The 21,999-nt window shown below is 37.1% G+C and overlaps 1 protein-coding gene across 3 annotated transcripts in view; it reads left to right on the top strand.

The window, feature by feature from the left end:
• The window catches only part of LMNTD1 (lamin tail domain containing 1), a 475,302-nt gene that overhangs the window by 58,506 nt on the left and 394,797 nt on the right, over nucleotides 1-21,999 (top strand). Inside the window, exon 2 of one of the 3 annotated variants that reach the window (XM_079139427.1) lies at nucleotides 13,029-13,199. The exons of 1 other annotated variant lie outside the window; for it this stretch is intronic. The gene's annotated coding sequence lies outside the window, so the exon portion shown is untranslated. Of the gene's footprint in view, nucleotides 1-3,894; nucleotides 6,427-13,028; nucleotides 13,200-21,999 lie in introns of those variants that run through there. One more of the 3 variants, XM_079139422.1, reaches the window with a different exon arrangement.

The raw sequence follows: 21,999 nt of genomic DNA, 5'->3' as shown, positions 1-21,999 counted from the left end.
ACATTAAGTACAGAAGCTATGTCATAACATGCACAACACTTTCATGTTAATGTCAAGATACCAGGAGAGACAAGTGTGTGAGTCATGGCTGCAGCCATGTGCATCATGGGGAATGAGAGCTGTGTGGGTGGTGGGAACATGAGGAACTCTCCCCCTCTGTTTTCCAAAATGTAGTTATATTGTTTTTACAACAAAAAGAAAGCCCATCTGTGCTTGGCACTGCCAGGACATATGTAAAGCACATTCAGTGGTAAAACTGCACTATGGGAGCTTTGGAACCTTTCCACCCTAATGACCTTCACCTCTGCCCCACTTTGGAATCCAGGTTCTACACCTTGTCGTCCCTGGAGCAGCTCGGCCTCTGGAATCTCAAGCCTCATATTCCAGAACACAGTCATGCCTTTCTCACTCTGCCTTGTCCTTACCCCATACTTGCTCTTTAACACCATCAAGGGCTGTCCTTTTCACTGTCTCATTTTATTCCTAGGATTTCCAATTTAAAATCTTTCTTTATGTAATAGAAACTCAACTGCTTTCTCACTCACTTTTCTCCATCTCCTGACACAGCTTCCTCCTGACTACCTGCAGCAGATGTCCCACTGTGGCTCAATGCACCCATCCTCTGGATCACCTAACACTGGTCCATGAACTCATACAGTCCTATAAGGCAGAACCCTTACAGACATGTTTTCCACTCTAGGCCAGACTCAATGCCGCTTAATAATCTTTATACCTTCTCCTGGCCATTCCTACCTGCCATTTTCCACATCAACTGGTCCAGATACTTTCTACCTCTACCATCCCTTAAATGTGTATTTTCCAAGGTTCTGTCCTCAGACCCTTCCAGCTGTGTTCATTCTTCTTTAACTTCCATCAGGTGAATGTCTACCTCCAAATCCCATCCATCCTGTCCCTACACATGCATATTGCATTGGGTGCTTGCAGGTTTTGGTTCTTAGGTGTCACACAGGCATCTCAGAACCAAACTCATTGTATTTCAGCCCCCAAACTTAATCTAAAATGATATTTTACTGCTCTCTTCCTGTTACATCTCTCCATTAGTATAATTATATTGTGGGAATTCTGTCTTTTAGCTTTCTTTAAAATCTACCCCCCCTTCATGTCCACCCTTGCTGTTTTAGTTATTTCCCCATGACACTGTAAATTATCAGAGTTAGTACAGTGGACTCTTCCTGTCTCCTGAGTTGCTTTTGCCAAGTCACTCTCCTTTCTTACCAGTTTATAAAACACAATCATTCACCTTACTGGGTCTGCTTAAAGCTCTGCTGTAAGCTTTCTCATCAGTTAGTGGAAAAAAATTAAATTCCTTAAAGTGGCACACAAAGCCCTTTGTGATTTGAACTGTCTTATTTTCCAGTGTCATTTCTTGTCTCCATCAGTTTCCTGTGCTCGGTGAATATTCATTTCAACAAATGTGCTCATCTTTTACACATTTCCATGCTGTTCCACAACTGTTCCATTCTTTGCCAATCATCTATTGATTTGCTAGTTCATCTACTTCCTTAACCTCTAAGAAAAATCAGACTTTCTCCCTCCTTTTCTCATGGTCCTTTGATGACACAGTTATTTCTGCTTTCATCACATTTAGTGTGACTCTTCTTATTTCTGTGTCCTGTACTAGAGTATGAGTTCCTTAAAGGCAGGGACCATATTACAATCATTTTTGTCTCCCTAGTGTCTGACATGTCAATCATATAGTAAATGTTTAAAAAAAAGCAACATCCCTTTGACACTGGTCCTCCCTAGAGCTCTCATTTTGTACTCATTTCTCTTCAACTTTCTAGAATGAATTCTCAGCATTCTGTAGTGGCACTCTTTACTTCCCATTCACCTTTCCAACTCAGAGTAATCAGATTCCCACAGTCTGCACTGCCAAGAGGCAGCTCTGGGAAAGGTCAGCAATGACTCCCATCCTTTAGACTGCACAGACACTTACTGGCAATTGAGTTATCTGGATTTTCTTATGTCTTTGACCCTGGAAACTACTCTTTGTCTCCTCTCTGTGACAGTGAACATTCCTCCTCCATCTCTGACACTTTGTCTGCCATTGAAAACTTCTCTGCCCTTCCTTGAAGTTTGGACCTCAGTCTACTGCTCTTCTTATTTTCCACACTCGTTGCAGAATGGTGTCATTTACTAGTGTTACAATGTGAGTTATCCCAATGGTCTTAATTATCATCTACAATCTCATAAGTCTCCCAAATATATCTTGCCCTCATCCTTTATCTGAATTTCAGAGTTGAATATACAATTACCCACTGGACACATATATTTAGACAATCCATACTTTCCTTGAACATAACAAACTGAATCAAATATCTACCCATTGACCTTTGCTCACTGTGTTCTGCACTACCCTCCTGCCACTTAAGACTTTTTCTGAATTTCCTATGTAATAAACCCTTGTGGTCTTGAAGTCCCTAAATTGCAAAATGGAGATCAAAGTGGAACTTAACTGATGATGTTATTAGAGGATTAGATATATGCACAGAACCCAACCATGGAAAAACCTCATAAATACTTCATAATATGATTATCACTTTTTTGCACTATGACCTAACCTAATGGTTATGACCTAACCATTTTTTGATCCCCAGAGATAGGTAGTGCTTTGCATATTGTGGGTATTCAACACATAGTTGTTGAATTGAATCAAATTGGATAAATTTATAAACTAGAAAATATTTATGCATGATGACATATTAAGAAGATACAAGTGAGTCAAACAGAACAAGGGACTCAGTTTGATAACTTACTTCAATAGGAGCCAATATTGTAGAAAGATGTTGTTGTATTTAGAGTACTGGATGCCATGGAGCACTGCTCAGATCCAGCTCTCAGAAAGGAAGCAATGACTTCCCAGATACTAGGATAAGATGTCTGTATTGCTCCTGGTGGCTGGACTGCAGAGAGCCATTGGGCCAAGGTGCTGCCCCTGCCTGCAACTACAGATTGAAGAGAGTTCTAATGTCTGATTTCCTAGCCTAACCAGGGATAACTTTGCAGGCTCCAATTTCCTCATAGGACTGAATGAGGCTCTGTTGAGTTTCCAGTGCCACTCAAATTCTCCCTCTACACGATCTTGCTTCCTCACGAACTCTACAGGTATTAATCCTGAGAGCATTCCCTGGAACATCCTATGTAGGAATTTCTGTCTTATATTAGGATCAGTTTCCTGGAGAACATTCAGTGGAGAATGGGAGACCGTGAATTAGATTTTAGACAAATGTAGGTAAGACATGTGTAATATGAATAGAAGTGTGCCTGGCACCAAAACTGAAGATGTGGTGATGATTATTTTTTTGATGGGTGAGAGAATTTGGAAGGGGTGCTGTGACAGAGTTAAGTGGCTAGTCATAGCAACTTTAATCCCTGGCTGACCTGAACCCTGAGTATTGTAAATTGTGAGTCTTTTAGGCTTTGCACTCACTTATATGTATTTTCCATCACTTGTGTCCCACTGAGAAATGCAAACATGGAAATTGAAAGAAGTCCCCTAGGCCCCAGCATGTGGCATGTGCTCTTTGGGAAACTGTCAAATCCTGTATTGTGATTGTATATCCCCCAGCAGGCAGGGATTAAGCCAAGTACTGAGCTGCATTTTTATTAATGCCCATATCACACTGGAATTTCATTTTTAAATGATTTATTCTAGAGGAAGACCCACTAAATAACTAAAAGTAAAGTTTTACTTATTAAACTTGTCACAGGGGTATATAGTTCATCATAAATTAATTCTTAGCATGGATGGTCAGGACAAATTTAGGTTTTATTCAAACTACATGGTATATCACAATTTCTGTTTACAAATTACAAAGGAAACAGCTATATTTAAAAGTAAGGGGGTTATGAAGGATGGTGGAATGAGACAGACATACTTACCCTATGTACATGTATGATTACATGAATGGTATGAATCTACATTGTGTACAACCATAGAAACAAAATGATGTACCACATTTGTGTACAATGAATCAAAATGCAGTCTGTAAAAAATAAAAAAGTAATACAAACAAATAAAAAGTAAGCAATGCAAAGTAGTACAAATTACACATTGAAAATTCTCCATCATCCCACTACCTACAATGCCACTACTCAGAAATATTCACCAACCAAGAATATATCAGATGTATTTATATTTTTTAATAGAACTGTGAATATAAATACATAATTATGGATGGTGAAACTTTCAGTGAAATTTCTTAAGCTAATATAGATGTGAAAATCTCTATTCTCTTACTTATCTTCTCATCAGGTGAATCTCCTGTGTCCATGACGGTGAGGACCCTAAGTCATTGCAACATTGGCAGCTTTTTTTCTCTTTTTCCCCAAAACAACTTCCTGTGGGAACAGCAGTGGGATGATGTGTTTCTTTGGAAGCTCACCTTCTCTGGAAAGTGGTGTATCTTATCATGTTGCAACCAAGTTGGAAGGACTTCTTCTTTTCCATGTTTCGTATTCTTTGGTCCCAATATTCCTGGCATACCTAGATATGTAGCTTTTGTCAATGCATATCACTTTCAATTTAATAGCAACAGAGAATTAAAACATTTCCACTTCTTAGAACGCTGCTAACATTTCTTACAGTTCATTTCTACCTGTCAAAACTTTTGTTCTCTCCTATTGAAATGTGTTTTCTGTGTGTCTGACAGTAAAAGGTCTCAGTTATTACTGCAGAAATTATTAAGAATAGATTTAAGAAAGTGCTCCAGATTTTGAGGCTCATAAGATCTGAAATAAGCTACATTGAAAACAATATGATTTCTTGGAGGATTCTAGAACATTGAACTTTTGAGAATAAAAGATTAGAAATCATCCCATCCTGCCTTACTGAAACCATGTTTTTAACAGTCAGAAGAATTGTCTAATATGCAGACCTAAAATATGTCAGAACTATGAGTGGCTTAGATTCAAATACACTTAGAATTTGTACAAATAAATTTAGATAAATAGATCCGAAGATTTGATGACAAGACCTGGACTGAGTCCCTGGTATTAAGAAATCAAACATTATTGCTGCTTTTGGACATTTCCAATAAATTGGAAAAAAGCTAACCAATAAATATTATGCCAGTTATATGAGGAAAGGTTTTGAAAAGGGTTAACCGTAGCTGTAATTTTTTAATTTAGCAGTTATAAATTTAGACTTTTGCCAGGCACCGTGGCACACACCTGTAATCCCAGGCTGAGGCAGGAGGATTGTGAGTTCAAAGCCAGGCTCAGCAAAAGTGAGGCACTAAGCAACTCAGTGAGACCTTATCTCTAAATAAAATACAAAATAAGGTTGGGGATGTGGCTCAGTGGTCGAGTGCCCCTGGTATCCCCCACATCAACCAAAATTTAGATTTTTTTTTCAGATCCACATCAAAACATATGGTCTTTAATTATAGACAGTATTATTTTTCTTATACTAAAAGAAGGGCTAATTTATACTTGTGCTTCCTTTGTTATAAAATTGAGCTAGAGTAAATACCAAATTGTTTTATCTATAGCACTAACTATAAATAGGATTTTTCTAGTTGCTTATGAGCCTTTTGTGGGTCGTTAAATCCTTGCTTTGGAATTAGTCTTGTCATTCAAAAGTCTCCTCTACAAGGAGTAGGATCCACTTCAAAGAAGAGCTTTGGAAGGAGTGAGGAAAACATGTGTTTTTTTATCTGTACTGGAGAAAATACTGTAATGTTAACTGCAACTGAGAATGCAACTGCAATATGAATTTAAAAGTAAAATGAGTCTGTAAAATATAACTGTGAAAAACATCAACATACTGAAAATGGAATGTGCAATATGGTAGAACTCTTCCAGAGAGAAAAACAAAAACTATGATGAGTCAGAAGATTAGTGATGAAATCATGTCTCAGACAATAGAAATGATAAATAACCACGAAAGCAGCCTTTTACATTAGGCAACCTATAAGCCTACAACTTTTGTTTTAAAATGGTCATCCTTCTTAGAGCAAAGAAGATGGTAGTTGGGGATCTGGGAGGTCATCTGCAAAGTAAAAGTAGACTACAGAATTTTCAATTGCCACCAAACTTTTGCCACCAGATATCACCTGAATGTTTTTCAAAGTATAATAATAAGTATATTTGAGCCAGCAAGGCACTAACTTTCATACAATAAATATTTGGACACAGTAGCAATTATACCTTGCTTGTTGTTTACTCAAACTTAACACAGCTGACCATGCTTGGTTAAGTATCAGCATACAAGGAAACCTCGCCCTGCTGGGAGAACATTCCCTGTAACTGTCAGCATAGCTGGTGCCTGGGACAACCCACAGCAAATCTGGCTGCAGCTGTCCCAGGGTCCCAGTCATGAAAGATTCGTGATTTTACATGAATATTCTGCTGAAAGTTTCTGGTACCTGAGAGGTTAAAAATCTCAGAACATCTAAAAACAAAGTAAGTACTTTTAAAATAGTGCTGGAAAGGGGATAATAATTTCTTCAAGATTGCCACCAAAGTTTGATGCAAATGAATTTAATCTCTGCTATTCAGGGGGCAAAGACTAAAGCTAATGAAGTAAATATGCAGTCTTTTTTTTGTTGCAATTCCTTTTGCAAATATTGCAATAATCTTGCATTGTCAACATTATTGGAAAGCTACTTACTAGCTCTCTTGACATAGTCCCCTAGTGAGAATCATGTGCTTAGAATTTTGATAATGAGTGCATTGATTAATTTTGGAGATCCTGAACTTTTTCTTTCATAAAATGTTAACCTTAGAAAATAGACAAAGATATGTTGTACTTGAGTGTCACTTACGGTACTCTTTGAAATAGACCATAAACTTTGTCTTTGCCACACACTTACTGAAGGTTTTTCCTACTATCTTAAGACAATATGCTAACTATATAATTTTTATAAGAAAGCAAAAGATGAAAATCTTTATGTTTTCTATCAAATACTAACATATTCACAGAATGTTGAGAAATATGTTCTCAAAATAAACATTTTCTATTATTTTATTTTTTGTGGGAGGGAATACTAGGGATTAAACCCAGGGTTGCTTGGCCACTGAGCCATATCCCCAGAACTTTTTAATTTTTATTTTGAAATGGGGTCTTGCTAAGTTGCTCACCAATTTGCTGAGGCTGATCTTGAAGTTGCAATCCTCTTACCTCAGCTTCAGCAAGATGCTGCTTGGAATATAGGTATGTATCACCACACTTGGCTCTATTATGTTTTTTTTTTTTTTTTTTAGACTGGCAAATAACAGGTATTAATAAGTAAAAATTTAAAATACCATACAATGCAAAATAACATCACTAATATTAAAAGGAAAAAATCAGGCTAGAAAAATATTTTAATTAAACATGACATAATAATAATAATATCTATACTACAAAAACCCCTAGGTTCAAATTCATATAAAAAAAATGATGAATAGCAATGATAACTCATAGAAGAAAAAATACATTTAAAAGACACTCACAGAAAGAATGGTTCCCACTTTGTGGATTAGTGAGGGACTGTGGGAACTCTCCCTGCTGAATGATGCTTTCCCTGACATCCAACCTTCTTCCATGTTAGATGTTTCTCTTTTGTGGGCTTATGATATCTTTGTGTATTTTTCCATTGTGTTTATGACTTTGTATTTACACTGTATGTTTCTGTGCTGATCTTGAGCAAAACAAAGAATGAGTGAAATTATAGCCCACTGTCCACACCTCCATAATATGGGTCTAAGAGCAGACCTCGGAGTTTCTGTCTTCAGGAAAATACTGTCCCCAGATAGCTCATCATTAGTGGGAGTGAGGAATTAAGGACAGAACTTTGTATACTCTTGGCAAGACCCTCAGCCTTTGCTCTATCCCTCTAAACACTGGCAGCCTAAGCTGTGGTATTTGCTTTGAGACTATCAGGAACGCCATCATGGACTACTTCGCATATGTCTATTATGTTTTAATGGCCAAAGTTTTCAAATTCTGGAACCACTCTCACTCATATGAAGTCTAAATATATTCTTCATAGAGTCATTAATTAATACATTGGAAGAATTATATTTATATGGTTCGATGTATTTAGCTTTTTACTGGTAGTAAGCAAACAATTCAAAGGATGAACCAGTTTCGTGAACCAGCAGCCGTGGTGCAATGTTTTAGTTTTGTATCTTAGTTTGAAATAAAGGCAGAATGTGTCCCTTTTCTGTTACTGTGCTTTTAAAAAAGAAAACATTAATATATTTGATGACAGCTGTTGTAGGATTAGTCAAATTGTCAAATTAAATTTCTTAATCCAAGTTCACAGTAACCAGAGATGATTGTTATCTGGAAAAGTGAATGGAAAGCTACAAGACACATTTTTTTTTTTCATCAGGGTGTGTATAAAAATGATATCCAAAGAAATATTTAGTGTGGGGATATTTTAGCCAAGTTTCCTTAGACATTACATTCCTTGCTTGGAATGCATGGTACAATTCTCATTCTACCTACTGCATTGTCTGTGGGTTCATTTAAACTATCAGGGATAATGTAAGAACTTTAGCACACCAATGCTAACCTCTGGATAGGAGACTGTATTGGCTGACCTTATTTCTATGGGTGAGATTAAATATATGAACTTTAAAGAACTTAGAATGCCAAACAATTGTTTCCTCTTTATATCCTCCCCCCCCCCCCGACTTTCTCTTTCATTTTTTAAAACAGGGATAAATTCTCTCCTGGAGCAATCAGGAGAGCATGAACAGTCCACTAATTATTAATTCACTGGTTGCTACCAACAAGGGAGTTGGAGATGTTCTCATAGGGCTAGAGGCAGAGCTTTCTCTGTGCTTTCCAATGATGAATTTCACCTCATGTAAGCTGACCTGAAAAAATGTGTTGATGGCATCCTTCCCACCCTGCAACTTATGTGACACTCTGTCCCACTCAATTAACCAAAAGACTAGAAAATACTCTCTCTAGAGCTGATAGAACATTGCCATACTGGGGTGTCCCCAGGAGTCGAGTCTTCAGGCCAGGCTGCGTCTGTCCACATGGTGCATGTTCTTTGGCATTATTCAGTGTATTTCTCAAGTGCTTAGTGTTAAATAATTGGACTGTTTGCAATTACAGATAACAGGAATCATTTGGCAAATGCAATGTGGTTTAGAGAACATAACCAGATTTGGAAAAATAACAAACTTCTCTAGAACATTTTATTAAATTCTTACCTCCTCTGGGAAGTCTTGAGTGTTAATGAATCATATTATAAAAGGAAAAATGATGTTTTAAAAGGAAGCAGGAAAGCAACTTTCCCAGTCGAAGAATATAAGTGAATATATATTTTTTCATATTCCTAGAGTGAGAATTGAAGACATTAAGGTTAAGACATCAGTTTAGCTTATTTCAGTTCAGATTCATTAAATAAATGTTTCCAGAGCATCCGCAGGTGCTCATATGAAATGAGTTTGAGGGGGTGGGGAGCATCAAGATGAGGAAGATACTTCCTCTTCACTTGAAGAATTTAGATGCCTGTGAGCAAGACAAGCACACAGGGACACTTGAAAAAAAATGGCAAGGACTGTGACTGAGCTGTTCTCAGGGGGTTCTGCAGACCTGGAGGAGGGACTCTGGGATGAGTCATTCATGGATGGTCTTTCAAGGAGATAAAGCTGAATTGCACTTAAAGTATGAAAAGAGAGGTTGCAGGCCAAGGAAGACTGAGGTAGGGAAGAAGAAAAGGGGAGTGTAACTGGGGAGATTAGAAGGCAATTCAGGCTTAAGCAAAGGTGGGGAGACCCAGAATAGGATGTGCTAATCAAAGAGCTATGAACAGATAGGAACCACAAGTTAACATTGCTAGGGCACAACAGGAGATGTAGCTAGAGGAACAGGTGCATCCAGGTTACTGAGGGCCATTTATCACAGGCTAAAGAACATGGACTTCAGTCTATAGTTGATGGAAAGAAAGGAGAAAGGGGCAAATGTCAAGAATTATGAGGGGTCGAGATTTAATCTGTTTGCAAGGAAGACTGTTACAGTTTCATTGATGCTTATAGAATACACAAGACTCCAGGATCACAGAAGGCAGTATGCACTTCAAGTTCATATTGTGTGAGGTCCATGGAAATAATAGGAAAGTAGGGCCAGGTGGACGCTGTGCACACAGTGGGTTTACATCACAGTCAAGAAACCCCAACCTTAGAGCATAAGATTAGCCAGTATTCCCTAAGAGAGATGCATGCAAACCTGCCCAACTTTGCCCTGAAGGGAGAGATAATCTTTATCAACTGATAGCAAACAAATCTGCTCTTTTTCCTGACGGGAGATACTGCATCTTCTAAGGATGTTTGCTATAAAAATATTCCTGAAATGATAATCCAGAACAAAAGCTGTCAGTACCTCTGTTCACAAGATGTACATAAATGTTAGAGACACATGGAGAATTGTCTCCCAATAGTTTAACAATTGTATGTATGTTTTAGATATATTGCCCTGGTGACAGGTGAAGGATGCAGTTAAGGGTTAGTTAGTGCAGGTGAGAGATGATGAAAGCCCAGATTTAATAGGTGTAAGGATAAACTTGAAAAATATCCAAGAGGAAAAATAGGCAACTTTTTTCTGAGGAAGGCAGGAAGGAAGGGAGGGAGGGACAGAGAGAGAGAGAGAGAGAGAGAGAGAGAGAGAGAGAGAGAGAGAGAGAGAGAGAGAGAGAGAGGGAGAGAGAGAGAGAGAGAGGGGGAGGGAGAAGGGGGAGTGTACAGACTGACTGTAAAACAGAGGTCAATAAGTCTGTTTTTGGCTAGGACCAAATAGGAAATGTTTTAGGTTTTGTGGGTTGTATGGCCTCTGTTGTGCTAAACTCTGCTTTTGAACAGTGAGAGCAGCCATAAACAAAATGAATGGTGGTTGTTGTGTTTCCCAGTCGAAGAATATAAGGGAATGAGGGGAGGGGAAGGGACAGGGGAGTGGGAAAGATGATGGAATGAGATGGACATCATTACCCTATGTACATGCATGATGGCATGAATGGTGTAACTCTACATCATGTACAACCAGAGAAATAAAAGTTTTATTCCATCTGTGTACAATGAATCAAAATACATTCTACTGTCATGTGTAACCAAATAGAACAAATTAAAAAAATGGATTAGAGAAGGCACTTTAATGTTAAAACAACCCTCCCTAACACCTTCAACTCTGAAAATCTGTAAGTCATTCTTCATAAAAATAATAAAAGACTCACATTTTCTTCTCTTTTCAATTAATAATTTGTAACAGTAAAGTTGACTGAGAACGATTTTGATTAGCCATACTGCAATCTGTGTCCATTAGAATCTAGGATTTTCATTTCATCAAGGAAAGGCACACGGTTGTGTTTGTTCCACTCTTCTCAAATACATGTATGGCTGCAGTCAATGTTGATTCATTTATTTGATCAGTCACTTCACAAACATTTTGTGAGCACCTACCATGTGAACATGTAGGCACTGTAAAAGAGCATTGCACGAGGTATCTGTGTTTAAACAAAATCATAGGAATACCATGCAGAACGTGACTCCTGCCTCAAGACATAGTCACTGATAGCAAAGTGATGCTAATGGTGTGTTTTCTCAGCTACTCTTTGGAATTAATTAGGGTTAGAAACTTCCAGAAAAAGCATGAATTCACTCTTTGAAGTCATGGTAATTAGGGATACAGGAAGGGGATACAATAAATAAACACATCAGTGCACATGATCTATCAGAAGAATCTGAAGTAGAAGGGATAAAGTTCAATCGACACTATACCCACCCATGGGAGTTGTAGGTACGCCTCGCCTCGGTTGCTTGCTAAAAGTATTCATCTTACAAGAGTAGAAAGTGCCTGTACTTAAAAAGGAGATTTAAAATTGCATGGTGAAAATAACAATTGTGTGTACATACACGAATGAGTTTGACTTAATTCAAACAACTATTTTTCAAACTGGATGATGACAAACAATTTAAAATAATAAAAATTTAGTTAAGCAAAAAATATTTTGAACTAGTTTAAAAAGCAAACAAAGAAAAAAAATGTTTGATCTTGCCTGCTTTAGTTCCAAAATGAAAGAATGTAATATTTAGGGGATAGGATATTGGCACAAGGGTTTTTTATTTTATTATCAGTGTAAAACAAGCCAGTCCAATGGTGAGCTTCTTCCTGTTACAAGCATATATTTACATTTGAAGGAAAAACAAGTCCATATATTTCCTTTCTTGAGTTATTACTTATCAGATCAGATACAATGTTTTATCTTATTTATATAAACTAATGAAAACTGAATATGTTCTTTGGTGGTTGACTGTTAACCCTGTGGAGAAATAAGTTGTAATTTTTACCCCCTTGATCTTGATTTTAATTCAAATAATTAAAGATGCCCCTCTGTTATTAAAAGCTATTACATGTTCTGTTGGAAGGGCTATTGATTCATCCTTTTGAACATTCATTATGGAAATAGGTAGTGTTAAATCACAGCTGAGTTTAAGTACTATATTTCACACAGCATTTGCAACTGTAAATAACGGTGATTGTGAAAAATGCCTGTCTGTGTTCATCAAAGTAAATTTTTCTTGACTAGTTGAAGAACCGATCTAACAATGCCTTTGGCAAGCGAGTCCTCTCAGGCCTAAGCAGATGTTGGCTTGATGAGCCACTCACTGCCCTCCATTATTTTGAAAGCTTATTTGGAGGCCTTTTGAAAGCCTATTGTAGGCCAACTCACAATAGAGCAACCTAGTTCAGCCTGATTACAATCTCTTATCCCCTGTCTACCCAAATCTGCTCCTTAAAGAAGAAAGCGAATGTGTCTAGCCTTAGGTGGATCAGAGTAAAAGAGGATTGTAAATGTGTAAAATTGTGTTGGAAGATGCTACTTCCCTGTGAGTTTTGGAACAAAGCTTAATGAACAATGTCTTTTCTACTCAGCTTCTTCTGTCACCTCTGTGCTGTAGGTGTTAGGGCTCTTGCCCTTCTTCTAGTCTGGGTGGATAGTGTCACAGTGCAAGTGCATCTTCAGTAGGATTCTATGCTAATTGCTGAAGTCAGTTTTGTCTCCATTCAGCTACTTTTCTCTGGGGAGAAGCTGCTTCTGCTGTTTTCTTCACAGTTCTGCTTATAGCAAGAAAGGTATTTGTGACTGGGCCTCCGTGAGCATCCCTCCTTGTTTGTCATCAAAACTTCAAGATTTACTGATGTATGTTATTAATAAGAAGCTGAGAGCTGAAAAAATAACGTTGGTTGGAAGTGTGGGTTGATGTCAAATTGTGGAAGGCCTTACCTGCCAGGCTGATTTAGACATTGTGAATTTTTCAAGCAGGGTGAGTGGTAGGAGAGGACAGGAGCTGTGTGAGAGGAAGCCCCATCAGACAGCTAGCACATAGGAGGTGGAGAGTCAGTGGGGGCACTGGGCATGGAATATAGCAAGCAGTTGCTGAAATTTAGACAAGAGAAATCAAAGGCCATAAAGACAGAGTACAAATACCACAGGAAAGGAAAGCACTAACTAATGTAGTTGGAAGAAGAGATACAATGTGAACAACAGAAAAATAATTGAGCAAAAAGGGAAAGAGAGACTTGCACAGTGGCACACATCTTCGGTTCTAGTGACTGAGGAGACTGAGGCAGGAGGATAGGAGGTTAGAGGCCAGCTTAGGGGCAACTTATCAAGACCCTGTCTGAAAACAAAACAATGAAAAGAGCTAGGGGTTGGGGATGTGGCTCAGTTGTAAAGCATCCCTGGGCTCAATCCCTATTATGGGGGGAAAGGGGAGGAGGAAAGGGAAAACATTCTAGTTGGCTAGAAACATCAAAGGAATAATGGAATTTCAACATCTGAAATATTTTTGGCCAATTCAGTTCTTCCTTACCAGCTTACTACTCTTCTCCTTCCCTTCTTCCCTCCCTCCCCTCCACCTTTTCCTTTCCTCTCCTCCTCTTTCTCTTCCTTCTTCTTCAACATGCCCTAAAGACTGCCAACAAATTCTAAATTTTACTTCCTCTGATGTTGTGGTTTAAATGTGGTGTCCCCGCAAAAGCTCACGTGTGGACAATGCAAGAAGGTTTGGAAGAGAAATGAGTGGGTTATAGCCTTAATTGATCCCTGATGGGATAAATTGAGTGGTAACTAGAGGCAGGTGGGGTTTGGCTGGAGGAAGTAGTTCATTGGGGGCGTGGTTATGGGGTATATATTCTGTATCTGAAGCGTGGAGTCTTTCTCTCTCTGCTTTCTGATCTTCATGTAAGCTGCTTCCTTTTGCCACACTCTTCCGCCATGATGTCCTGCCTCACCTTGAGCCCAGAGGAATGGAGCCAGCCATTTGTAGACTGAGACTTCTGAAACCATGAGCTCCTAAATAAACCTTTCCTCCTCTACAGTTGTTCTGTTCCGATCTTTCAGTTAGCAGCAATGAAAATGCTGACTAAAACATCTGGGAACATTCACCTCACTTTTGCCTTGGTGCTTTGACTTTGTTGCTTTAAAACTGCCTTCCTTTTGACTCTTCCTCCTGGGAAGTAAAGGATCAGACCTCAAAATGGGTAGCAGAAAAGTTAATAATTTCTTCCCTGGAGATTTTTTTTTTTTTTTTTTTTTCTCAGATAAACACAGGAGTTCTATTGTATTTTCGAAGGCTCCTTTTTGCTCCATGATTTCTGTGTGCTCCCTCCCCAGAAGTCAGCAAATTCGCTCAGGTTCTTCTAAGACTTATGTCTATTAAATAATGTTTCTAAAGTTCTAGAAATGTGACAGGGAACCGCATATTGCCTGCTTCCATCAGCAGCACACACTTGCTTTATCAGATCCTGCTCTGTGTGTGTGTGTGTGTGTGTGTGTGTGTGTGTGTGTGTGTGTGTCCTTGTCCATACATGCCTATGGAGGGACAGAGGGGAGGTCTGATGAAGAATACTTTTGTAGAACCTCAAGTGCTGTGCAAGAGGATGCTCCACCAGACAGTAAGGGCTTAGGAGGTGGAGAGGCAGCAGGGTGTTGGGGATGGACTATGTAGTAAGCTTGTAATACCAGAGATGAGAGCCAGGTGCTCTTTATCAAAACTATTAGCATATAGTCCCAGAAGACAGATTTTTCTGTGTGCCAGAATCTGAACTGAGTTACCAAGCAAAAGACTCCATGCAGAGACAGAGTTTGATAAGAACCAAAAGTGAGGTGAGGAGGTTGGCATAAGGAGAGCAGAGCTCTAAATCTGGTGAGTGCTGGTCTTGAGGCCTCTGGAGCTGTAGGGAAGGTGTTGGCCTCACTCTTCAAGAGGCCCTTGTGGCTCAGTGAGGTGGTTCCTTTACCTAAGGAATTGGAATGGATGGAATTACCTTTCCTCGTCCAAAGTCACCAAAGAAGGTAATGAAACATAGGAAAAGGATCTCTTCAAAATACCTTATTTTTCATTTGAAAAAAAAAGGGGGTGGGGTGGGGAGACTACTCCTTTTTTTGTAACTCATTGTAATGCATCTGCTAGATCTTTAATCAGTTTTATTCCAGGAAGGAGAGAATTGATGGAACTATATGTTCTTGGCAAAATGAAGATGTAGCACTTAATGCTTCAAAGTTCAATCTCTGGACTCAGACAATCTAAGTTTGAATCTTTGATATTAACTTCATAAACTTAAATTAAGTGAGCATAAACTTTATAATCCTCTGTTTCATTATCTATAAAAAGAGGATAGCAATAGTACTTATCTTTTAGTATTGTTGGGAGAATTTAATGAAGAAATGAATACAGACTTCTTGGAACCACACCTGACCTAGAGCAAATGCTCAATCATGTTAGCTATTATATCCATCTTAATTCTTTTTGATGTAATTTTCCCCTTTTTCCCTGTCCCAAGTTATTTAGTGTCTCTTTACCTCAATTGTATCTTTAACATAAAGAGAAGTTGGTCGAAAAATCATCTATACCACCAAGTAATTTTTTCTTCCAATCTGTTTGGTGCAAATTGTACAAATGAAAACACTCGGAATTCAACTTAATAGAATAAATCATATTTATATTTTCTAAGTGGTTTATTGTTGGATCTGACTATTCCCAGACTCTATTTCATGGAGATGGAAATAGTATTGGTTGTGTTTTACATATGAAGTGTCCCCCGAGATTTCACCTATAAGACAAAGCAAGAAAGTTTACAGGTGAAATGATTGGGTTATGAGAATATTAACCTAATCAGTGTATTAATCCCCTGGTAGGGATTAACTGGGTGGTAACTGTAGGGAGGTAGGGTGTGGCTAGAGGAGGTGGTTCCTAGGGGGCATGCCTTCAGGGTATATATTTTGTCTGTGGCAAGGGAACTCTCTCTCCTTTCTGGTGAGATGTCCTGAGCCACTTTCTTCTGCTACACTCTTCTACCATGATGTTCTGCCTTGAGTAAGGCCCAGAGCCTACGGTCCTTAGGAGTTGGCCATCTAAGGACTGAGACCTCTGAAACTGTGAGACCCTAATAAACTTTTCTTCCTCTCATTATTCTTGTCAGGTATTTTGGTCACAGCAACCAAAAAACAAAAAACAAAAAACAAAAAACAAAGAAACAAAAGACACAAACATACAAACAAAAATCCCGAACTAAAACAGTATTCTTAAATGCATGCATTGAGTCTTATCTCCAAAATCTTAATGTATTAGCCAGCTATCCAATGAGTAAGCAATATTTTTGATTATTCACTAGGTGCAAATGAACTTAGCAGGTTCTATATAAGAATGAGAAAGAAGTGAATAACTGAGTATTAGTCTTGGGCTCCTCTTGCTGAGTTAAGAAGATAGAAAAGAAATACATAGAAAAATAGGAGAAAATGTGCAGATAAAAATCTCAGTAAGCAAATTTACTTCTATGAATCAGACCAGATTCATAGAAAGTAGGTCCCGGAGTTGTTACCACTTTTGTTTAAAAATTTCTTTTTGATTGAAATATTCATACTCTGTAGAAATTTTATATAGAACACAAAAGTGTAAAGAGAAACAATCCTTTTATAATTAGCTTGGTATATTTGTTTTGAGACTTCTATGCATATACTTCATATATAGTTGAACGTATGCATATGTAAATATGCATAAATTTGTTTTCAGCTGTTTTGTTTAATATTACCACATAATAATTTGCCTATGTCATTAAAATTTTATATAAGTTTTTCTAGTACTGGAGATATAATCAAGGGGTACTCTACCACTGAGCTGTGCATTCCCAACCCTTTTTATTTATTTTGAGGCCTGGTTTTCACCAGACTGGACTTGAACTTGCAATCCTCCTGCCTCAGCCTCCCAAGTAGCTGGGATTACAAGTTGTGTGCCATCATGCCTGGCTTGTCTTATTTTTGTTGACAATTTCAACTGCTTATTGAGATATCCACATACCATAAATTAATCCACCTAAAATAGACATTTCATTGGTTTTTAGGATATTAACAGAATTGTACAACTTGCATTACAATCAATTTTATAACATTTCATGACCCCAAGGAGAAATTCCATACCCATTAACAGTCCATACCCATTAGCCCCTATTTCTCCTATTTCCCCTCAATATTTCCTACCCCTGCCCTATGTAACTATTGATCTATTTATCTCTATGGATTTGTTTCTTCTGGACTTTTCTTGTGATATGTGACCTTTTGTGACTGGCTACTTTCACGTAGCATCCTATTTTCAAGACCCATTCATGTGTATTATATATCAGTCCTTCATTACTTTTATTATCAAATAATATTTCATTGTGTAGATATATTGCATTTCACCTTTATTCATTAATCAGCTGCAGAACATCTGGACTGTTTCTGTTATGACTTGCTGCTATGAAGATTTCTGTGCAAATTTTTTTTTTTTTTCTTTTAGGAAAATACTTAGAAGTAGAATTGCTGATTCTTTTGTAACTCTGCATTTAATGCTTTGAGGAACTGGCAGTTTTCCTAATTGGCTAGACCATTTTCCATTCTCCCCAACAATGCATTAGGGCTCTGATTCTTTTTTTTCCCATTTATTTGTTCTAATTAGTTGTACTTGACAGTAGAATGCATTTTGACATTGTCATACATAAATGGAGTATAATTTCTCATTCAGCTGGTTGTATATGATGTAGAATCACACTGGTCATGTAATCATATATGTACATAGGGTAAAAATGTCTGATTCATTCTACTATCCTTCCTACCCTATGTCCCCTCCCCTCCCTTCACTCCCCTCTGCCTAATGCAAAGTACCTCTATTTTTCCCTAGCCAACCCCCTTCTTTATTGTGAACTAGCATCCACCTATCAAAGAAAGCATTTGGCCTTTGGTTTTTAGGGATTCCCTTATTTTGCCTGGTATAATATTCTCTAGCTTTATCCATTTATCTGAAAATACCATAATTTTATTCTTCAAGTAATAGTCCATTGTATATATATACCATAGTTTCTTTATCCATTCATCTGTTGAATGGCATCTTGATTGATTCCGTAGTTTAGTTATTGTTTAGTTATTGTATTTAGTCATTGTGAATTGTGCTGCTATAAACACTGATGTGGCTTTGTCACTGTGGTATGCTGATTTTAATTCCTTTGGGTATAGGCCAAGGACTGGGATAGCTGGGTCAAATGATGGTTCCATTCCAAGTTTTCTAAGGAATTTCCATGCTGCTTTCCATAATGGTTGCACCAATTTTTATTCCCACCACTAATGTATGAGTGTATTTTTTCCCCCACGTCCTTGCCAACATTATTGCTTGTATTCTTGATAATTGCCATTCTGACTTGAGTGAGATGAAATCTTAGGATAGTTTTGATTTGCATTTCTCTAATTACTAGAAATAATGAACATTTTTTCATATGTTTGTTGATGGATTGTATTTCTTCTTCTGTGAAGTGACAGTTCAGTTCCTTAGCCCATTTATTGATTGGGTTATTTGTATTTTTGGCGTTAAGTTTTTTGAGTTCTTTATATATCCTGAAGATTAATTCTCTATCAGAGGTGCATGTGGTAAAGATTTTCTCTCATTCTGTAGGCTCTTTCTTCATGTTATTGATTGTTTACTTTGCTGAGAAGAAGCTTTTTAGTTTGAATCTATCCCATTTATTGATTCCTGATTTTACTTTTTGTGCCTTAGGGGTCTTGTTAAGAAAGTCAGGTCCTAAGCTGACATGGTGAAGATTTGATCCTACTCTTTCTTCTATTAGGCATAGGTTCTCTGTTCCGATGCCTAAGTTTTTGATTCACTTTGAGTTGGTTTTTGTGCAGGGGAGAGATAGAGATTTAATTTCATTTTGTTACATGTGGGTTTCCATTTTTCTCAGCACCATTTGTTTAATAGGCTATCTTTTCTCCAATGAATGTTTTTGGCACCTTTGTCTAGTATGAGATAACTATATTTATGTGGGTTTGTCTCTGTGTCTTCTATTCTGTACCATTGGTCCATGTGTCTGTTTTGGTGCCATTTTTGTTACTATGGCTCTGTAATATAGTTTAAGGTCTGATATTGTGATGCCTCCTGCTTCACTTTTGCTTAGTATTGCTTTGGCTATTCTGGGTCTCTTATTTTTCCAGATGAACTTCATGATTACTCTATTTCTATGAAAGATGTTGGAATTTTAATAGGAATTGCATTAAATCTGTATAGTGCTTTTGGTGGTGTGGGAGGGCTCGGATTCTATATGTCCTCATCAATACTTGCTATTTTATGATTTTTAAGATTAATTTGCTGTTAATCCTATTAGGAGGCTATCATATAGCATGTTTTTATTTTAGCCATTCTAGTGTAATTTTGATTTGCATTTTTCTGACATTAGATTAATATTTTTGAACATTACTTTATGTGTGATTATTGGTCATTTTTATATCTTTTTTTGGAAAAATGTCTGTTTAAATTCTTGGCTTATTTTGTATTTGGGTTATTTATATTTTTATTAATGAGTTGTAATGTATATGTGTGTGTGGATGTGTGTGTATTCTGGATACAAGTCCTTTATCAGAAAGATGATTGCTGAACTATTCTCCAATTCTGTGGATTCTCTTTTTACTCTGTGATGGTATTGTTTGTTGCACAGAAGTTTTTCATTTCACTGACTTCTATTTATTTTTTTCTTTAATCATGTTTCTGGTGCTATATCTAAAATGCCTTTGATTAACCAAGGTCATGAATAATAACTCCTATATTTTCTCTTAGAGTTTTATACTTTCAGCTCTTACATTCAGTTCTATGATCCACTTTGGCTTAATCTCTATGTACGCCATAAGGAAAAGGACCAACTTCCTTCTTTTGCATGTACATATCTGGTTATTCAATACCACTTGTTGAAAGGACTTTTCTTTCCTCATTGAATTGTCTTGTTTTCCTTGCCAAAAAGTATTTGACTATAAATTTATTCTGGACTTTCAATTCTTTTCCATGTCTAGCTTCATGTCAGTACCACACAGTCTTGATTAATGGGGCTTTGTAGTATGTTTCAAAATCAGGAAGTTTGAATTCTCCAACTTTGTGGTTCTATGTTTAAGATTATTTTGCCAATTCTGGCTTCCATATGCTTCCAAATGAATTTTAGGGTCAGTTTTTTAATTTCTCCAAAAACAAACAAAAAATGGCTAAATGGGAATTGAATTGGATGTGTAGCTCTATAGCTGCTTTACTTTTCCCCCTTCTGTGTGCTTTTCTTTAATTTCTCTTCTTGGTTAATTGTACTGACTAGAATTTCCAGTACAATAATAAACAAAAGTGGCAAGACTAACCATGCTTATCTTTCTCCTGACCTTAGCAGGGAAGCAATGTCTTTAACCATTAAGTAAGATATTGATGTGGGGTTTTCTTGTATGATTTTGGGAGAAGTTCTCTTTATTTCCAGCTTGTTCAATGTTTTTATCATGAAAGTGTTAGAATTTTGTAAAATGCATTTTATGTATCTACTGAGATTACAATTTGGTTATTATCCTTTATTCTTATAATATAGTCTAGTATATCAATTATTTTTCATGTTAGACCTACCTTGCATTCCGGATTGTCATGGTATATAATCCTTTAGCCAGATTTAGTTTGCTAGTATTTTTCACTTTTATAGTCATAAAAGATAATGGTATCTAGTTTTTTTTTTTCCTTATAATATCTTGGGTAATAATATCTTGGGTATCAGGGTAACATTGACCTCATAGAATGAATTTTGCCTGTTTTTTAATATACACATATTACACACACACACACACACACACGCACACACACACACACACACATTTTTCTGCACTGGGGATTGAACCCAGTGGTGCTTTACCACTGAGTTTCATCCTCAGCCCTTCTTATTTTGTATTTTGAGATAGGGTATCACTTAGTTACTCAAACTTAGTTGCCTCAGCTTCCCCAATAGCTGGGATTACAGGCACATGCCAGTGCTCCTGGCCTTTTTGTTTTTAAACATACTTTTTTAAAAAAGCAAATAAAGCAATATTAATACCTTTGCTCCAATAGTCAAACACTATTTAGAAAAATGAAGAAGAAAATCTACTGCATTTATCCATACTTTTACTATTTCCTTTTTGCTTCCTCCCTTTCTGATGTTATGAGGTTCCTTATTTTATTATTTAATTTGTTTCAGGAATTTTAGTCATTCTTTTAGGGTAAATCTGCTGATAACAAATTGTTTTCCACCATCTGATAATGTCTTTACTTCTTCACTACTAAAGTATTTTGTTGGATAAGAATTCTAGGTTGAGAGTTCTTCAGTTTTAGTACTTAAAAAAATGTCATGCCACTTCCTTTCAGTCTAAATATTTTCTGAGGAGAGATTTCCTGTTATTATTTTTTAAGTTTTGCCATTTGTGTCTTGCTGACCTTAAGATTTTATTTTTAAATCATGTTTAGTTTTCAGAAGTTTGACTATATGTCTGTGTGTGGAATTATGTGTTTCTGTCTGGGGTTTTATCCGATTCTTACATATGCACATATTATGCCACATTTGGGGAAATTTTCAAAAACTGCCTTTTTAGTCCTGACCTCTTTTGCTTCTCATTTTTGGGATTTCAGTGATGAATTTAGATCTTTTGTTATAGGCCCACAATTCCCTGAGGGGATCAGTTCATT

This window comes from Sciurus vulgaris, assembly GCF_902686455.1.
Source record: "Sciurus vulgaris genome assembly, chromosome: 5".
NCBI classification, from domain to species: domain Eukaryota; kingdom Metazoa; phylum Chordata; class Mammalia; order Rodentia; family Sciuridae; genus Sciurus; species Sciurus vulgaris.
The sequence above is the reverse complement of the archived record's forward strand: the minus strand, read 5'-3'. Positions and strand labels throughout refer to the sequence as shown.